We start from the raw sequence: 19,842 nt of genomic DNA, 5'->3' as shown, positions 1-19,842 counted from the left end.
ATCTCTTCCCAATCTCTCAGATTATTAATGTCAGATTCTCCAATCTACACTGTGTTTAATGCATACCTTCCTTTCATGACTTGCTGGGGTGCCCAGGTGAATCACTCCTCAGAGCGCTGGCTACTATTTAACAAGTAATTCTCTTGGATACTCTTTGATCTTAAATTGTGACTTGGCCTTGAAAACAGAGAAGAAAACACGTGTCAGCTGGGCTGCTGAAAATGTAGTTACCAAATATTGTGTTCTACAAGTTGTGAACATAAACAGAATTGACAAAAAGCATATGTATCAGTTACCCTGACAATGGGCAGCCCATCACAAATGCTGCCTCGCCCATAAGGTGGAATTGAACCACTCTGTCGCTAGTCAGCTACAGGTTTGAAGCCTGCACCCCAGACCACTGAGGTTCATCCGGGCAAAGAAACATTACAGCAAAACAGGTATATAAATCACAAGAATACATACGCTTTTATAGGTAGGGTGCGGGCCAAAATGTGTAATCCGCCTAGCTATCAATGTCCACTATTTATTGAAGTTCTGGGCTCAGCTCTATTTTTGATTTGTCTTTATTTTCATGCACTGATTTAGTCAAAAGTTCAGAATATGAACCTTTGATTGTATGCAAAACAGAGACAGGATTTCTGGGTAAACAAGACTTGCTGCCACCCTTTCTTATAATGTGGACAAAGTTCAGATAAATCATTGCTAATGTCAGCGTTAACAACAATAGAATAGGAAAGGCCATGCTGATTTGAGTTTACAGAACACAGAATAAACAGACATTATTAAAGCCTTACTCTGTTCTCTCACTCTCTCTGACTCCTTGAACGGAAAGAGCAAGACACCAAAATATGACTTGTGTAAAGGAAAGCCAAAACACCACAACATGACTTGTGTAAAGGAAAGCCAAAACACCACAACATGAATTGCATAAAAGAAAGCCAAGACACCACAACATGAATTGTGTAAAAGGAAGATCAAGACAACACAACATGACTCATGTCAAGGAAAGCCAAGACACCACAACATGAATTGTGTAAAGGAAATTCCAGGATACCACAACATAACTCATGGAAAGCTGAAGACACCACAGCATGGCTCGTGTAAAGGAAAGTCCAAGACAACAAAACATGACTCGGGTAAAGGAAACAGCATGACTTGTGGTAAGAAAAATCCAAGACAACACAACATGAATGCTGTAAAGGAAAGACCAAGACACCATGACATGACTTGTGTAAAGGATAGTTCAATAAAATACAACATGACTTGTGTAAAGGAAAGCCAAGACACCGCAACTTGACTTGTGTAAAGGAAAGTCAAGACACCACAACATTACTCGTGTAAAGGAAAGCCAAGACACCACAACGTGACTCATGAAAAGGCAAGCCAAGACACCACAACATGACTTGTGTAAAGGAAAGCCATGGCACCACAACATGACTCGTGAAAATGAAAGCCGAAGACACCACAACATGACTTGTGTTAAGGACAGCCAAGACACCACAACATGACTCATGGAAAGGAAAAACCAAGACACCACAACATGACTCATGGAAAGGAAAGTCCAAGACACCTCAAAACGACTTGTGGAAAGAGAAGCCCAATACACTTTAACATAAATTCTGTGGCAGTTTTTTCCCTTTTACCGGTAAATGGGTAGACATATACTGGAGGAGACTTAAAACACTCTATTAATCAGGTTATGCTGCAACATGTTTTTTGCTCTGCTGGATCACTCCAGATGAGAGGACGAGGTAAGGAGGTTAGATTTTTGTTGTTCAAAATGTCTTTTTAATGCTAGTTTCCAAATGTGATGGAATGGTATAATCCTGAGTATATCGTTTTATGTCATTGGGCCTCAGGGTCCATTATCTGGCCCTAAAATGGGATAGCCTAGAGGCAAATTCATTTTGCAGGATTCATTATACATATGTATTCATGTATTTATTTATTCATTTGTTTATATTGGGTGCACAGAAAGACTGTGAGACTCCAAGATCTGTGAGTAAAGTCTGCAACAAGGAAGTAAAGTGCCTACTCCGTGGAGTGAGGATGGGGTTCAGTGGTCCTTCCCCAGTACCGGGGGCATCTATGGGAGCAGATAGATGACCATTAACTTTGATATTGTCAAAGGTGATACCCTCATTCCATTGATGAACGTCACTGCCTTCATTTCATTAGTATCGGACACTATATCTTCCCAATCTCTCAGATTATTAATGTCAGATTCTCCAATCTGCACTGTGTTTAATGCATACCTTCCTTTCATGACTTGCTGGGGTGCCCAGGTGAATCGCTCCTCAGAGCGCTGGCTACTATTTAACAAGTAATTCTCTCGGATACTCTTTGATCTTAAATTGTGACGTGGCCTTGAAAACAGAGAAGAAAACATGTGTCGGCTGGGCTGCTGAAAATGTAGTTACCAAATATTGTGTTCTACAAGTTGTGAACATAAACAGAATTGACAAAAAGCATATGTATCAGTTACCCTGACAATGGGCAGCCCATCACAAATGCTGCCTCACCCAGAAGGTGGAATTGAACCACTCTGTTGCTAGACAGCTACAGGTTTGAAGCCTGCACCCCAGACCACTGAGGTTCATCCGGGCAAAGAAACATTATAGCAAAACAGGTATATAGATCACAAGGATACATAAGCTTTTACAGGTAGGGTGCGGGCCAAAATATGTAATCCGCCTAGCTATCAATGTCCACTATTTATTGAAGTTCTGGGCTCAGCTCTATTTTTGATTTGTCTTTATTTTCATGCACTGATTTAGTCAAAAGTTCAGAATATGAACCTTTGATTGTATGCAAAACAGAGACAGGATTTCTGGGTAAACAAGACTTGCTGTCACCCTTTCTTATAATGTGGACAAAGTTCAGATAAATCATTGCTAGTGTCAGCGTTAACAACGATAGAATAGGAAAGGCCATGCTGATTTGAGTTTACAGAACACAGAATAAACAGACATTATTAAAGCCTTACTCTGTTTCTCACTCTCTCTGACTCCTTGTACGGAAAGAGCAAGACACCAAAATATGACTTGTGTAAAGGAAAGCCAAAACACCACAACATTACTTGTGTAAAAGAAAAGCCAAAACACCACAACATGAATTGCGTAAAAGAAAGCCAAGACACCACAACATGAATTGTGTAAAAGGAAGATCAAGACAACACAACATGACTCATGTCAAGGAAAGCCAAGACACCACAACATGAATTGTGTAAAGGAAATTCTAGGATACCACAACATAACTCATGGAAAGCTGAAGACACCACAGCATGGCTCGTATAAAGGAAAGTCCAAGACAACAAAACATGACTCGGGTAAAGGAAACACCATGACTTGTGGTAAGAAAAATCCAAGACAACACAACATGAATGCTGTAAAGGAAAGACCAAGACACCATAACATGACTTGTGTAGAGGATAGTTCAAGAAAATACAACATGATTTGTGTAAAGGAAAGCCAAGACACCACAACATGACTTGTGAAAAGGAAAGTCAAGACACCACAACATTACTCATGTAAAGGAAAGCCAAGACACCACAACGTGACTCATGAAAAGGCAAGCCAAGACACCACAAAATGACTTGTGTAAAGGAAAGCCATGGCACCACAACATGACTCGTGCAAATGAAAGCCGAAGACACCACAACATGACTCATGGAAGGAAAGCTCAAGACACCTCAAAACGACTTGTGGAAAGAAAATCCCAAGACACTTTAACATAAATTGTGTGGCAGTTTTTTCCCTTTTGCCGGGAAATGGGTAGACATATACTGGGGGAGACTTAAAACACTCTATTAATCAGGTTATGCTGACACATGTTTTTTGCTCTGCTGGATCACTCCAGATGAGAGGACGAGGTAAGGAGGTTAGATTTTTGTTGTACAAAATGTCTTTTTAATCCTAGTTTCCAAATGTGATGGAATGGTATAATCCTGAGGATATCGTTTTATGTCATTGGGCCTCAGGGTCCATTATCTGGCCCTAAAAATTGGATAGCCTAGATCCAAATTCATTTTGCAGGATTCATTATACATATGTATTCATGTATTTATTTATTCATTTGTTTATATTGGGTGCACAGAAAGACTGTGAGACTCCAAGATCTGTGAGTAAAGTCTGCAACAAAGAAGTAAAGTGCCTACTCCGTGGAGTGAGGATGGGGTTCAGTGATCCTTCCCCAGTACCGGGGGCATCTATGGGAGCAGATAGATGACCATTTACTTTGATATTGTCAAAGGTGATACCCTCATTCCATTGATGAACGTCACTGCCTTCATTTCATTAGTATCGGACACTATCTCTTCCCAATCTCTCAGATTATTAATTTCAGATCCTCCAATCTACACTGTGTTAAATGCATACCTTTCTTTCATGACTTGCTGGGGTGCCCAGGAGAATCGCTCCTCAGAGCGCTGGCTACTATTCAACAAGTAATTCTCTTGGATACTCTTTGATCTTAAATTGCGACGTGGCCTTGAAAACAGAGAAGAAAACACGTGTCGGCTGGGCAGCTGAAAATGTAGTTATCAAATATTGTGTTCTACAAGTTGTGAACATAAACAGAATTGACAAAAAGCATATGTATCAGTTACCCTGACAATGGGCAGCCCATCACAAATGCTGCCTCGCCCAGAAGGTGGAATTGAACCACTCTGTCGCTAGACAGCTACAGGTTTGAAGCCTGCACCCCAGACCACTGAGGTTTATCCGGGCAAAGAAACATTATAGCAAAACAGGTATATATATCACAAGAATACATACGCTTTTACAGGTAGGGTGCGGGCCAAAATGTGTAATCCGCCTAGCTATCAATGTCCACTATTTATTGAAGTTCTGGGCTCAGCTCTATTTTTGATCTGTCTTTTTCTTCATGCACTGATTTAGTCAAAAGTTCAGAATATGAACCTTTGATTGTATGCAAAACAGAGACAGGATTTCTGGGTAAACAAGACTTGCTGCCACCCTTTCTTATAACGTGGACAAAGTTCAGATAAATCATTGCTAGTGTCAGCGTTAACAACAATAGAATAGGAAAGGCCATGCTGATTTGAGTTTACAGAACACAGAATAAACAGACATTATTAAAGCCTTACTCTGTTTCTCACTCTCTCTGACTCCTTGAACGGAAAGAGCAAGACACCAAAATATGACTTGTGTAAAGGAAAGCCAAAACACCACAACATGACTTGTGTAAAGGAAAGCCAAAACACCACAACATGAATTGCGTAAAAGAAAGCCAAGACACCACAACATGAATTGTGTAAAAGGAAGATCAAGACAACACAACATGACTCATGTCAAGGAAAGCCAAGACACCACAACATGAATTGTGTAAAGGAAATTCTAGGATACCACAACATAGCTCATGGAAAGCTGAAGACACCACAGCATGGCTCGTGTAAAGGAAAGTCCAAGACAACAAAACATGACTCGGGTAAAGGAAACACCATGACTTGTGGTAAGAAAAATCCAAGACAACACAACATGAATGCTGTAAAGGAAAGACCAAGACACCATAACATGACTTGTGTAGAGGATAGTTCAAGAAAATACAACATGATTTGTGTAAAGGAAAGCCAAGACACCACAACATGACTTGTGAAAAGGAAAGTCAAGACACCACAACATTACTCGTGTAAAGGAAAGCCAAGACACCACAACGTGACTCATAAAAAGGCAAGCCAAGACACCACAACATGACTTGTGTAAAGGAAAGTCATGGCACCACAACATGACTCGTGCAAATGAAAGCCGAAGACACCACAACATGACTCATGGAAGGAAAGCTCAAGACACCTCAAAACGACTTGTGGAAAGAAAAGCCCAAGACACTTTAACATAAATTGTGTGGCAGTTTTTTCCCTTTTGGCGGGAAATGGGTAGACATATACTGGGGGAGACTTAAAACACTCTATTAATCAGGTTATGCTGACACATGTTTTTTGCTCTGCTGGATCACTCCAGATGAGAGGACGAGGTAAGGAGGTTAGATTTTTGTTGTACAAAATGTCTTTTTAATCCTAGTTTCTAAATCTGATGGAATGGTATAATCCTGAGGATATCGTTTTATGTCATTGGGCCTCAGGGTCCATTATCTGGCCCTAAAAATGGGATAGCCTAGAGGCAAATTCATTTTGCAGGATTCATTATACATATGTATTCATGTATTTATTTATTCATTTGTTTATATTGGGTGCACAGAAAGACTGTGAGACTCCAAGATCTGTGAGTAAAGTCTGCAACAAAGAAGTAAAGTGCCTACTCCGTGGAGTGAGGATGGGGTTCAGTGATCCTTCCCCAGTACCGGGGGCATCTATGGGAGCAGATAGATGACCATTTACTTTGATATTGTCAAAGGTGATACCCTCATTCCATTGATGAACGTCACTGCCTTCATTTCATTAGTATCGGACACTATGTCTTCCCAATCTCTCAGATTATTAATGTCAGATCCTCCAATCTACACTGTGTTTAATGCATACCTTTCTTTCATGACTTGCTGGGGTGCCCAGAAGAATCGCTCCTCAGAGCGCTGGCTATTATTTAACAAGTAATTCTCTTGGATACTCTTTGATCTTAAATTGCGACGTGGCCTTGAAAACAGAGAAGAAAACATGTGTCGGCTGGGCAGCTGAAAATGTAGTTATCAAATATTGTGTTCTACAAGTTGTGAACATAAACAGAATTGACAAAAAGCATATGTATCAGTTACCCTGACAATGGGCAGCCCATCACAAATGCTGCCTCGCCCAGAAGGTGGAATTGAACCACTCTGTCGCTAGACAGCTACAGGTTTGAAGCCTGCACCCCAGACCACTAAGGTTCATCCGGGCAAAGAAACATTATAGCAAAACAGGTATATACATCACAAGAATACATACGCTTTTACAGGTAGGGTGCGGGCCAAAATGTGTAATCCGCCTAGCTATCAATGTCCACTATTTATTGAAGTTCTGGGCTCAGCTCTATTTTTGATCTGTCTTTATTTTCATGCACTGATTTAGTCAAAAGTTCAGAATATGAACCTTTGATTGTATGCAAAACAGAGACAGGATTTCTGGGTAAACGAGACTTGCTGCCACCCTTTCTTATAATGTGGACAAAGTTCAGATAAATCATTGCTAAAGTCAGCGTTAAAAACAATAGAATAGGAAAGGCCATGCTGATTTGAGTTTACAGAACACAGAATAAACAGACATTATTAAAGCCTTACTATGTTCTCTCACTCTCTCTGACTCCTTGAACGGAAAGAGCAAGACACCAAAATATGACTTGTGTAAAGGAAAGCCAAAACACCACAACATGACTTGTGTAAAGGAAAGCCAAAACACCACAACATGAATTGCGTAAAAGAAAGCCAAGACACCACAACATGAATTGTGTAAAAGGAAGATCAAGACAAAACAACATGACTCATGTCACGGAAAGCCAAGACACCACAACTTGAATTGTGTAAAGGAAATTCTAGGATACCACAACATAACTCATGGAAAGCTGAAGACACCACAGCATGGCTCGTGTAAAGGAAAGTCCAAGACAACAAAACATGACTCGGGTAAAGGAAACACCATGACTTGTGGTAAGAAAAATCCAAGACAACACAACATGAATGCTGTAAAGGAAAGACCAAGACACCATAACATGACTTGTGTAGAGGATAGTTCAAGAAAATACAACATGATTTGTGTAAAGGAAAGCCAAGACACCACAACATGACTTGTGAAAAGGAAAGTCAAGACACCACAACATTACTCGTGTAAAGGAAAGCCATGACACCACAACGTGACTCATGAAAAGGCAAGCCAAGACACCACAACATGACTTGTGTAAAGGAAAGCCATGGCACCACAACATGACTCGTGCAAATGAAAGCCGAAGACACCACAACATGACTCATGGAAGGAAAGCTCAAGACACCTCAAAACGACTTGTGGAAAGAAAAGCCCAAGACACTTTAACATAAATTGTGTGGCAGTTTTTTCCCTTTTGCCGGGAAATGGGTAGACATATACTGGGGGAGACTTAAAACACTCTATTAATCAGGTTATGCTGACACATGTTTTTTGCTCTGCTGGATCACTCCAGATGAGAGGACGAGGTAAGGAGGTTAGATTTTTGTTGTACAAAATGTCTTTTTAATCCTAGTTTCCAAATGTGATGGAATGGTATAATCCTGAGGATATCGTTTTATGTCATTGGGCCTCAGGGTCCATTATCTGGCCCTAAAAATGGGATAGCCTAGAGGCAAATTCATTTTGCAGGATTCATTATACATATGTATTCATGTATGTATTTATTCATTTGTTTATATTGGGTGCACAGAAAGACTGTGAGACTCCAAGATCTGTGAGTAAAGTCTGCAACAAAGAAGTAAAGTGCCTACTCCGTGGAGTGAGGATGGGGTTCAGTGATCCTTCCCCAGTACCGGGGGCATCTATGGGAGCAGATAGATGACCATTTACTTTGATATTGTCAAAGGTGATACCCTCATTCCATTGATGAACGTCACTGCCTTCATTTCATTAGTATCGGACACTATCTCTTCCCAATCTCTCAGATTATTAATGTCAGATTCTCCAATCTACACTGTGTTTAATGCATACCTTCCTTTCATGACTTGCTGGGGTGCCCAGGTGAATCGCTCCTCAGAGCGCTGGCTACTATTTAACAAGTAATTCTCTCGGATACTCTTTGATCTTAAATGGTGACGTGGCCTTGAAAACAGAGAAGAAAACACGTGTCGGCTGGGCAGCTGAAAATGTAGTTATCAAATATTGTGTTCTACAAGTTGTGAACATAAACAGAATTGACAAAAAGGATATGTATCAGTTACCCTGACAATGGGCAGCCCATCACAAATGCTGCCTCGCCCAGAAGGTGGAATTGAACCACTCTGTCGCTAGACAGCTACAGGTTTGAAGCCTGCACCCCAGACCACTGAGGTTCATCCGGGCAAAGAAACATTATAGCAAAACAGGTAAGTATATCACAAGAATACATACTCTTTTACAGGTAGGGTGCGGGCCAAAATATGTAATCCGCCTAGCTATCAATGTCCACTATTTATTGAAGTTCTGGGCTCAGCTCTATTTTTGATTTGTCTTTATTTTCATGCACTGATTTAGTCAAAAGTTCAGAATATGAACCTTTGATTGTATGCAAAACAGAGACAGGATTTCTGGGTAAACGAGATTTGCTTCCAACCTTTCTTATAATGTGGACAAAGTTCAGATAAATCGTTGCTAATGTCAGCGTTAACAACAATAGAAGAGGAAAGGCCGTGCTGATTTGAGTTTACAGAACACAGAAGAAACAGACATTATTAAAGCCTTACTCTGTTCTCTCACTCTCTCTGACTCCTTGAACGGAAAGAGCAAGACACCAAAACATGACTTGTGTAAAGGAAAGCCAAAACACCACAACATGACTTGTGTAAAGGAAAGCCAAAACACCACAACATGAATTGCGTAAAATAAAGCCAAGACACCACAACATGAATTGTGTAAAAGGAAGATCAAGACAACACAACATGACTCATGTCAACGAAAGCCAAGACACCACAACATAAAATTGTGTAAAGGAAATTCCAGGATACCACAACATAACTCATGGAAAGCTGAAGACACCACAGCATGGCTCGTGTAAAGGAAAGTCCAAGACACCAAAACATGACTCAGGTAAAGGAAACACCATGACCTGTGGTAAGAAAAATCCAAGACAATACAACATGAATGCTGTAAAGGAAAGACCAAGACACAATAACATGACTTGTGTAAAGGATAGTTCAAGAAAACACAACATGACTTGTGTAAAGGAAAGCCAAGACACCACAACATGACTTGTGTAAAGGAAAGTCAAGATACCACAACATGACTCGTGTAAAGGAAAGCCAAGACACCACAACGTGACTCATGAAAAGGCAAGCCAAGACACCACAACATGACTTGTGTAAAGGAAAGCCATGGTACCACAACATGATTTGTGTAAAGGAAAGCCGAAGACACCACAACAGGACTTGTGTAAAGGAAAGCCAAGACACCACAACATGACTCATGGAAAGGAAAAACCAAGACACCACAACATGACTCATGGAAAGGAAAGTCCAAGACACCTCAAAATGACTTGTGGAAAGAAAAGCCCAAGACACTTTAACATAAATTGTGTGGCAGTTTTTTCCCATTTGCCGGGAAATGGGTAGACATATACTGGGGGAGACTTAAAACACTCTATTAATCAAGTTATGCTGCAACATGTTTTTTGCTCTGCTGGATCACTCCAGATGAGAGGACGAGGTAAGGAGGTTAGATTTTTGTTGTACAAAATGTCTTTTTAATCCTAGTTTCCAAATGTGATGGAATGGTATAATCCTGAGGATAACGCTTTATGTAATTGGGCCTCAGGGTCCATTATCTGGCCCTAAAAATGGGATAGCCTAGAGGCAAATTCATTTTGCAGGATTCATTATACATATGTATTCATGTATTTATTTATTCATTTGTTTATATTGGGTGCACAGAAAGACTGTGAGACTCCAAGATCTGTGAGTAAAGTCTTCAACAAAGAAGTAAAGTGCCTACTCCGTGGAGTGAGGATGGGGTTCAGTGGTCCTTCTCCAGTACCGGGGGCATCTATGGGAGCAGATAGATGACCATTTACTTTCATATTGTCAAAGGTGATACCCTCATTCCATTGATGAACGTCACTGCCTTCAATTCATTAGTATCGGACACTATCTCTTCCCAATCTCTCAGATTATTAATGTCAGATTCTCCAATCTACACTGTGTTTAATGCATACCTTCCTTTCATGACTTGCTGGGGTGCCCAGGTGAATCACTCCTCAGAGCGCTGGCTACTATTTAACAAGTAATTCTCTTGGATACTCTTTGATCTTAAATTGTGACTTGGCCTTGAAAACAGAGAAGAAAACACGTGTCAGCTGGGCTGCTGAAAATGTAGTTACCAAATATTGTGTTCTACAAGTTGTGAACATAAACAGAATTGACAAAAAGCATATGTATCAGTTACCCTGACAATGGGCAGCCCATCACAAATGCTGCCTCGCCCATAAGGTGGAATTGAACCACTCTGTCGCTAGTCAGCTACAGGTTTGAAGCCTGCACCCCAGACCACTGAGGTTCATCCGGGCAAAGAAACATTACAGCAAAACAGGTATATAAATCACAAGAATACATACGCTTTTATAGGTAGGGTGCGGGCCAAAATGTGTAATCCGCCTAGCTATCAATGTCCACTATTTATTGAAGTTCTGGGCTCAGCTCTATTTTTGATTTGTCTTTATTTTCATGCACTGATTTAGTCAAAAGTTCAGAATATGAACCTTTGATTGTATGCAAAACAGAGACAGGATTTCTGGGTAAACAAGACTTGCTGCCACCCTTTCTTATAATGTGGACAAAGTTCAGATAAATCATTGCTAATGTCAGCGTTAACAACAATAGAATAGGAAAGGCCATGCTGATTTGAGTTTACAGAACACAGAATAAACAGACATTATTAAAGCCTTACTCTGTTCTCTCACTCTCTCTGACTCCTTGAACGGAAAGAGCAAGACACCAAAATATGACTTGTGTAAAGGAAAGCCAAAACACCACAACATGACTTGTGTAAAGGAAAGCCAAAACACCACAACATGAATTGCATAAAAGAAAGCCAAGACACCACAACATGAATTGTGTAAAAGGAAGATCAAGACAACACAACATGACTCATGTCAAGGAAAGCCAAGACACCACAACATGAATTGTGTAAAGGAAATTCCAGGATACCACAACATAACTCATGGAAAGCTGAAGACACCACAGCATGGCTCGTGTAAAGGAAAGTCCAAGACAACAAAACATGACTCGGGTAAAGGAAACAGCATGACTTGTGGTAAGAAAAATCCAAGACAACACAACATGAATGCTGTAAAGGAAAGACCAAGACACCATGACATGACTTGTGTAAAGGATAGTTCAATAAAATACAACATGACTTGTGTAAAGGAAAGCCAAGACACCGCAACTTGACTTGTGTAAAGGAAAGTCAAGACACCACAACATTACTCGTGTAAAGGAAAGCCAAGACACCACAACGTGACTCATGAAAAGGCAAGCCAAGACACCACAACATGACTTGTGTAAAGGAAAGCCATGGCACCACAACATGACTCGTGAAAATGAAAGCCGAAGACACCACAACATGACTTGTGTTCAGGACAGCCAAGACACCACAACATGACTCATGGAAAGGAAAAACCAAGACACCACAACATGACTCATGGAAAGGAAAGTCCAAGACACCTCAAAACGACTTGTGGAAAGAGAAGCCCAATACACTTTAACATAAATTCTGTGGCAGTTTTTTCCCTTTTACCGGTAAATGGGTAGACATATACTGGAGGAGACTTAAAACACTCTATTAATCAGGTTATGCTGCAACATGTTTTTTGCTCTGCTGGATCACTCCAGATGAGAGGACGAGGTAAGGAGGTTAGATTTTTGTTGTTCAAAATGTCTTTTTAATGCTAGTTTCCAAATGTGATGGAATGGTATAATCCTGAGTATATCGTTTTATGTCATTGGGCCTCAGGGTCCATTATCTGGCCCTAAAATGGGATAGCCTAGAGGCAAATTCATTTTGCAGGATTCATTATACATATGTATTCATGTATTTATTTATTCATTTGTTTATATTGGGTGCACAGAAAGACTGTGAGACTCCAAGATCTGTGAGTAAAGTCTGCAACAAGGAAGTAAAGTGCCTACTCCGTGGAGTGAGGATGGGGTTCAGTGGTCCTTCCCCAGTACCGGGGGCATCTATGGGAGCAGATAGATGACCATTAACTTTGATATTGTCAAAGGTGATACCCTCATTCCATTGATGAACGTCACTGCCTTCATTTCATTAGTATCGGACACTATATCTTCCCAATCTCTCAGATTATTAATGTCAGATTCTCCAATCTGCACTGTGTTTAATGCATACCTTCCTTTCATGACTTGCTGGGGTGCCCAGGTGAATCGCTCCTCAGAGCGCTGGCTACTATTTAACAAGTAATTCTCTCGGATACTCTTTGATCTTAAATTGTGACGTGGCCTTGAAAACAGAGAAGAAAACATGTGTCGGCTGGGCTGCTGAAAATGTAGTTACCAAATATTGTGTTCTACAAGTTGTGAACATAAACAGAATTGACAAAAAGCATATGTATCAGTTACCCTGACAATGGGCAGCCCATCACAAATGCTGCCTCACCCAGAAGGTGGAATTGAACCACTCTGTCGCTAGACAGCTACAGGTTTGAAGCCTGCACCCCAGACCACTGAGGTTCATCCGGGCAAAGAAACATTATAGCAAAACAGGTATATAGATCACAAGGATACATAAGCTTTTACAGGTAGGGTGCGGGCCAAAATATGTAATCCGCCTAGCTATCAATGTCCACTATTTATTGAAGTTCTGGGCTCAGCTCTATTTTTGATTTGTCTTTATTTTCATGCACTGATTTAGTCAAAAGTTCAGAATATGAACCTTTGATTGTATGCAAAACAGAGACAGGATTTCTGGGTAAACAAGACTTGCTGTCACCCTTTCTTATAATGTGGACAAAGTTCAGATAAATCATTGCTAGTGTCAGCGTTAACAACGATAGAATAGGAAAGGCCATGCTGATTTGAGTTTACAGAACACAGAATAAACAGACATTATTAAAGCCTTACTCTGTTTCTCACTCTCTCTGACTCCTTGTACGGAAAGAGCAAGACACCAAAATATGACTTGTGTAAAGGAAAGCCAAAACACCACAACATTACTTGTGTAAAAGAAAAGCCAAAACACCACAACATGAATTGCGTAAAAGAAAGCCAAGACACCACAACATGAATTGTGTAAAAGGAAGATCAAGACAACACAACATGACTCATGTCAAGGAAAGCCAAGACACCACAACATGAATTGTGTAAAGGAAATTCTAGGATACCACAACATAACTCATGGAAAGCTGAAGACACCACAGCATGGCTCGTATAAAGGAAAGTCCAAGACAACAAAACATGACTCGGGTAAAGGAAACACCATGACTTGTGGTAAGAAAAATCCAAGACAACACAACATGAATGCTGTAAAGGAAAGACCAAGACACCATAACATGACTTGTGTAGAGGATAGTTCAAGAAAATACAACATGATTTGTGTAAAGGAAAGCCAAGACACCACAACATGACTTGTGAAAAGGAAAGTCAAGACACCACAACATTACTCATGTAAAGGAAAGCCAAGACACCACAACGTGACTCATGAAAAGGCAAGCCAAGACACCACAAAATGACTTGTGTAAAGGAAAGCCATGGCACCACAACATGACTCGTGCAAATGAAAGCCGAAGACACCACAACATGACTCATGGAAGGAAAGCTCAAGACACCTCAAAACGACTTGTGGAAAGAAAATCCCAAGACACTTTAACATAAATTGTGTGGCAGTTTTTTCCCTTTTGCCGGGAAATGGGTAGACATATACTGGGGGAGACTTAAAACACTCTATTAATCAGGTTATGCTGACACATGTTTTTTGCTCTGCTGGATCACTCCAGATGAGAGGACGAGGTAAGGAGGTTAGATTTTTGTTGTACAAAATGTCTTTTTAATCCTAGTTTCCAAATGTGATGGAATGGTATAATCCTGAGGATATCGTTTTATGTCATTGGGCCTCAGGGTCCATTATCTGGCCCTAAAAATTGGATAGCCTAGATCCAAATTCATTTTGCAGGATTCATTATACATATGTATTCATGTATTTATTTATTCATTTGTTTATATTGGGTGCACAGAAAGACTGTGAGACTCCAAGATCTGTGAGTAAAGTCTGCAACAAAGAAGTAAAGTGCCTACTCCGTGGAGTGAGGATGGGGTTCAGTGATCCTTCCCCAGTACCGGGGGCATCTATGGGAGCAGATAGATGACCATTTACTTTGATATTGTCAAAGGTGATACCCTCATTCCATTGATGAACGTCACTGCCTTCATTTCATTAGTATCGGACACTATCTCTTCCCAATCTCTCAGATTATTAATTTCAGATCCTCCAATCTACACTGTGTTAAATGCATACCTTTCTTTCATGACTTGCTGGGGTGCCCAGGAGAATCGCTCCTCAGAGCGCTGGCTACTATTCAACAAGTAATTCTCTTGGATACTCTTTGATCTTAAATTGCGACGTGGCCTTGAAAACAGAGAAGAAAACACGTGTCGGCTGGGCAGCTGAAAATGTAGTTATCAAATATTGTGTTCTACAAGTTGTGAACATAAACAGAATTGACAAAAAGCATATGTATCAGTTACCCTGACAATGGGCAGCCCATCACAAATGCTGCCTCGCCCAGAAGGTGGAATTGAACCACTCTGTCGCTAGACAGCTACAGGTTTGAAGCCTGCACCCCAGACCACTGAGGTTTATCCGGGCAAAGAAACATTATAGCAAAACAGGTATATATATCACAAGAATACATACGCTTTTACAGGTAGGGTGCGGGCCAAAATGTGTAATCCGCCTAGCTATCAATGTCCACTATTTATTGAAGTTCTGGGCTCAGCTCTATTTTTGATCTGTCTTTATTTTCATGCACTGATTTAGTCAAAAGTTCAGAATATGAACCTTTGATTGTATGCAAAACAGAGACAGGATTTCTGGGTAAACAAGACTTGCTGCCACCCTTTCTTATAACGTGGACAAAGTTCAGATAAATCATTGCTAGTGTCAGCGTTAACAACAATAGAATAGGAAAGGCCATGCTGATTTGAGTTTACAGAACACAGAATAAACAGACATTATTAAAGCCTTACTCTGTTTCTCACTCTCTCTGACTCCTTGAACGGAAAGAGCAAGACACCAAAATATGACTTGTGTAAAGGAAAGCCAAAACACCACAACATGACTTGTGTAAAGGAAAGCCAAAACACCACAACATGAATTGCGTAAAAGAAAGCCAAGACACCACAACATGAATTGTGTAAAAGGAAGATCAAGACAACACAACATGACTCATGTCAAGGAAAGCCAAGACACCACAACATGAATTGTGTAAAGGAAATTCTAGGATACCACAACATAGCTCATGGAAAGCTGAAGACACCACAGCATGGCTCGTGTAAAGGAAAGTCCAAGACAACAAAACATGACTCGGGTAAAGGAAACACCATGACTTGTGGTAAGAAAAATCCAAGACAACACAACATGAATGCTGTAAAGGAAAGACCAAGACACCATAACATGACTTGTGTAGAGGATAGTTCAAGAAAATACAACATGATTTGTGTAAAGGAAAGCCAAGACACCACAACATGACTTGTGAAAAGGAAAGTCAAGACACCACAACATTACTCGTGTAAAGGAAAGCCAAGACACCACAACGTGACTCATAAAAAGGCAAGCCAAGACACCACAACATGACTTGTGTAAAGGAAAGTCATGGCACCACAACATGACTCGTGCAAATGAAAGCCGAAGACACCACAACATGACTCATGGAAGGAAAGCTCCAGACACCTCAAAACGACTTGTGGAAAGAAAAGCCCAAGACACTTTAACATAAATTGTGTGGCAGTTTTTTCCCTTTTGGCGGGAAATGGGTAGACATATACTGGGGGAGACTTAAAACACTCTATTAATCAGGTTATGCTGACACATGTTTTTTGCTCTGCTGGATCACTCCAGATGAGAGGACGAGGTAAGGAGGTTAGATTTTTGTTGTACAAAATGTCTTTTTAATCCTAGTTTCTAAATCTGATGGAATGGTATAATCCTGAGGATATCGTTTTATGTCATTGGGCCTCAGGGTCCATTATCTGGCCCTAAAAATGGGATAGCCTAGAGGCAAATTCATTTTGCAGGATTCATTATACATATGTATTCATGTATTTATTTATTCATTTGTTTATATTGGGTGCACAGAAAGACTGTGAGACTCCAAGATCTGTGAGTAAAGTCTGCAACAAAGAAGTAAAGTGCCTACTCCGTGGAGTGAGGATGGGGTTCAGTGATCCTTCCCCAGTACCGGGGGCATCTATGGGAGCAGATAGATGACCATTTACTTTGATATTGTCAAAGGTGATACCCTCATTCCATTGATGAACGTCACTGCCTTCATTTCATTAGTATCGGACACTATCTCTTCCCAATCTCTCAGATTATTAATTTCAGATCCTCCAATCTACACTGTGTTAAATGCATACCTTTCTTTCATGACTTGCTGGGGTGCCCAGGAGAATCGCTCCTCAGAGCGCTGGCTACTATTCAACAAGTAATTCTCTTGGATACTCTTTGATCTTAAATTGCGACGTGGCCTTGAAAACAGAGAAGAAAACACGTGTCGGCTGGGCAGCTGAAAATGTAGTTATCAAATATTGTGTTTTACAAGTTGTGAACATAAACAGAATTGACAAAAAGCATATGTATCAGTTACCCTGACAATGGGCAGCCCATCACAAATGCTGCCTCGCCCAGAAGGTGGAATTGAACCACTCTGTCGCTAGACAGCTACAGGTTTGAAGCCTGCACCCCAGACCACTGAGGTTTATCCGGGCAAAGAAACATTATAGCAAAACAGGTATATATATCACAAGAATACATACGCTTTTACAGGTAGGGTGCGGGCCAAAATGTGTAATCCGCCTAGCTATCAATGTCCACTATTTATTGAAGTTCTGGGCTCAGCTCTATTTTTGATCTGTCTTTATTTTCATGCACTGATTTAGTCAAAAGTTCAGAATATGAACCTTTGATTGTATGCAAAACAGAGACAGGATTTCTGGGTAAACAAGACTTGCTGCCACCCTTTCTTATAACGTGGACAAAGTTCAGATAAATCATTGCTAGTGTCAGCGTTAACAACAATAGAATAGGAAAGGCCATGCTGATTTGAGTTTACAGAACACAGAATAAACAGACATTATTAAAGCCTTACTCTGTTTCTCACTCTCTCTGACTCCTTGAACGGAAAGAGCAAGACACCAAAATATGACTTGTGTAAAGGAAAGCCAAAACACCACAACATGACTTGTGTAAAGGAAAGCCAAAACACCACAACATGAATTGCGTAAAAGAAAGCCAAGACACCACAACATGAATTGTGTAAAAGGAAGATCAAGACAACACAACATGACTCATGTCAAGGAAAGCCAAGACACCACAACATGAATTGTGTAAAGGAAATTCTAGGATACCACAACATAGCTCATGGAAAGCTGAAGACACCACAGCATGGCTCGTGTAAAGGAAAGTCCAAGACAACAAAACATGACTCGGGTAAAGGAAACACCATGACTTGTGGTAAGAAAAATCCAAGACAACACAACATGAATGCTGTAAAGGAAAGACCAAGACACCATAACATGACTTGTGTAGAGGATAGTTCAAGAAAATACAACATGATTTGTGTAAAGGAAAGCCAAGACACCACAACATGACTTGTGAAAAGGAAAGTCAAGACACCACAACATTACTCGTGTAAAGGAAAGCCAAGACACCACAACGTGACTCATAAAAAGGCAAGCCAAGACACCACAACATGACTTGTGTAAAGGAAAGTCATGGCACCACAACATGACTCGTGCAAATGAAAGCCGAAGACACCACAACATGACTCATGGAAGGAAAGCTCAAGACACCTCAAAACGACTTGTGGAAAGAAAAGCCCAAGACACTTTAACATAAATTGTGTGGCAGTTTTTTCCCTTTTGGCGGGAAATGGGTAGACATATACTGGGGGAGACTTAAAACACTCTATTAATCAGGTTATGCTGACACATGTTTTTTGCTCTGCTGGATCACTCCAGATGAGAGGACGAGGTAAGGAGGTTAGATTTTTGTTGTACAAAATGTCTTTTTAATCCTAGTTTCTAAATCTGATGGAATGGTATAATCCTGAGGATATCGTTTTATGTCATTGGGCCTCAGGGTCCATTATCTGGCCCTAAAAATGGGATAGCCTAGAGGCAAATTCATTTTGCAGGATTCATTATACATATGTATTCATGTATTTATTTATTCATTTGTTTATATTGGGTGCACAGAAAGACTGTGAGACTCCAAGATCTGTGAGTAAAGTCTGCAACAAAGAAGTAAAGTGCCTACTCCGTGGAGTGAGGATGGGGTTCAGTGATCCTTCCCCAGTACCGGGGGCATCTATGGGAGCAGATAGATGACCATTTACTTTGATATTGTCAAAGGTGATACCCTCATTCCATTGATGAACGTCACTGCCTTCATTTCATTAGTATCGGACACTATGTCTTCCCAATCTCTCAGATTATTAATGTCAGATCCTCCAATCTACACTGTGTTTAATGCATACCTTTCTTTCATGACTTGCTGGGGTGCCCAGAAGAATCGCTCCTCAGAGCGCTGGCTATTATTTAACAAGTAATTCTCTTGGATACTCTTTGATCTTAAATTGCGACGTGGCCTTGAAAACAGAGAAGAAAACACGTGTCGGCTGGGCAGCTGAAAATGTAGTTATCAAATATTGTGTTCTACAAGTTGTGAACATAAACAGAATTGACAAAAAGCATATGTATCAGTTACCCTGACAATGGGCAGCCCATCACAAATGCTGCCTCGCCCAGAAGGTGGAATTGAACCACTCTGTCGCTAGACAGCTACAGGTTTGAAGCCTGCACCCCAGACCACTGAGGTTCATCCGGGCAAAGAAACATTATAGCAAAACAGGTATATACATCACAAGAATACATACGCTTTTACAGGTAGGGTGCGGGCCAAAATGTGTAATCCGCCTAGCTATCAATGTCCACTATTTATTGAAGTTCTGG

At 40.5% G+C, this 19,842-nt stretch overlaps 10 non-coding genes across 10 annotated transcripts; all 10 read right to left on the bottom strand.

The window, feature by feature from the left end:
• Window positions 1-330: 330 nt before the first annotated feature.
• TRNASTOP-UCA (transfer RNA opal suppressor (anticodon UCA)) lies at window positions 331-417 on the bottom strand. The gene has a single exon. It is a non-coding gene; the product is annotated as a tRNA-Sec (tRNA).
• Window positions 418-2,522: 2,105 nt separating this feature from the next.
• On the bottom strand, window positions 2,523-2,609 carry TRNASTOP-UCA (transfer RNA opal suppressor (anticodon UCA)). Its single transcript has one exon. It is a non-coding gene; the product is annotated as a tRNA-Sec (tRNA).
• Window positions 2,610-4,643: 2,034 nt separating this feature from the next.
• On the bottom strand, window positions 4,644-4,730 carry TRNASTOP-UCA (transfer RNA opal suppressor (anticodon UCA)). Its single transcript has one exon. It is a non-coding gene; the product is annotated as a tRNA-Sec (tRNA).
• Window positions 4,731-6,763: 2,033 nt separating this feature from the next.
• On the bottom strand, window positions 6,764-6,850 carry TRNASTOP-UCA (transfer RNA opal suppressor (anticodon UCA)). The gene has a single exon. It is a non-coding gene; the product is annotated as a tRNA-Sec (tRNA).
• A 2,034-nt stretch (window positions 6,851-8,884) lies between these two features.
• Window positions 8,885-8,971, bottom strand: TRNASTOP-UCA (transfer RNA opal suppressor (anticodon UCA)). The gene has a single exon. It is a non-coding gene; the product is annotated as a tRNA-Sec (tRNA).
• Window positions 8,972-11,078: 2,107 nt separating this feature from the next.
• On the bottom strand, window positions 11,079-11,165 carry TRNASTOP-UCA (transfer RNA opal suppressor (anticodon UCA)). The gene has a single exon. It is a non-coding gene; the product is annotated as a tRNA-Sec (tRNA).
• Window positions 11,166-13,270: 2,105 nt separating this feature from the next.
• Window positions 13,271-13,357, bottom strand: TRNASTOP-UCA (transfer RNA opal suppressor (anticodon UCA)). The gene has a single exon. It is a non-coding gene; the product is annotated as a tRNA-Sec (tRNA).
• A 2,034-nt stretch (window positions 13,358-15,391) lies between these two features.
• On the bottom strand, window positions 15,392-15,478 carry TRNASTOP-UCA (transfer RNA opal suppressor (anticodon UCA)). The gene has a single exon. It is a non-coding gene; the product is annotated as a tRNA-Sec (tRNA).
• A 2,033-nt stretch (window positions 15,479-17,511) lies between these two features.
• On the bottom strand, window positions 17,512-17,598 carry TRNASTOP-UCA (transfer RNA opal suppressor (anticodon UCA)). The gene has a single exon. It is a non-coding gene; the product is annotated as a tRNA-Sec (tRNA).
• A 2,033-nt stretch (window positions 17,599-19,631) lies between these two features.
• Window positions 19,632-19,718, bottom strand: TRNASTOP-UCA (transfer RNA opal suppressor (anticodon UCA)). Its single transcript has one exon. It is a non-coding gene; the product is annotated as a tRNA-Sec (tRNA).
• Between the last annotated feature and the right edge of the window lie 124 nt (window positions 19,719-19,842).

The sequence above is a fragment of the Lissotriton vulgaris genome, chromosome 5, assembly GCF_964263255.1.
Source record: "Lissotriton vulgaris chromosome 5, aLisVul1.2, whole genome shotgun sequence".
NCBI lineage: Eukaryota > Metazoa > Chordata > Amphibia > Caudata > Salamandridae > Lissotriton > Lissotriton vulgaris.
Note: the sequence above shows the minus strand (reverse complement) of the source record. Positions and strands in the feature narration are given on the sequence as shown.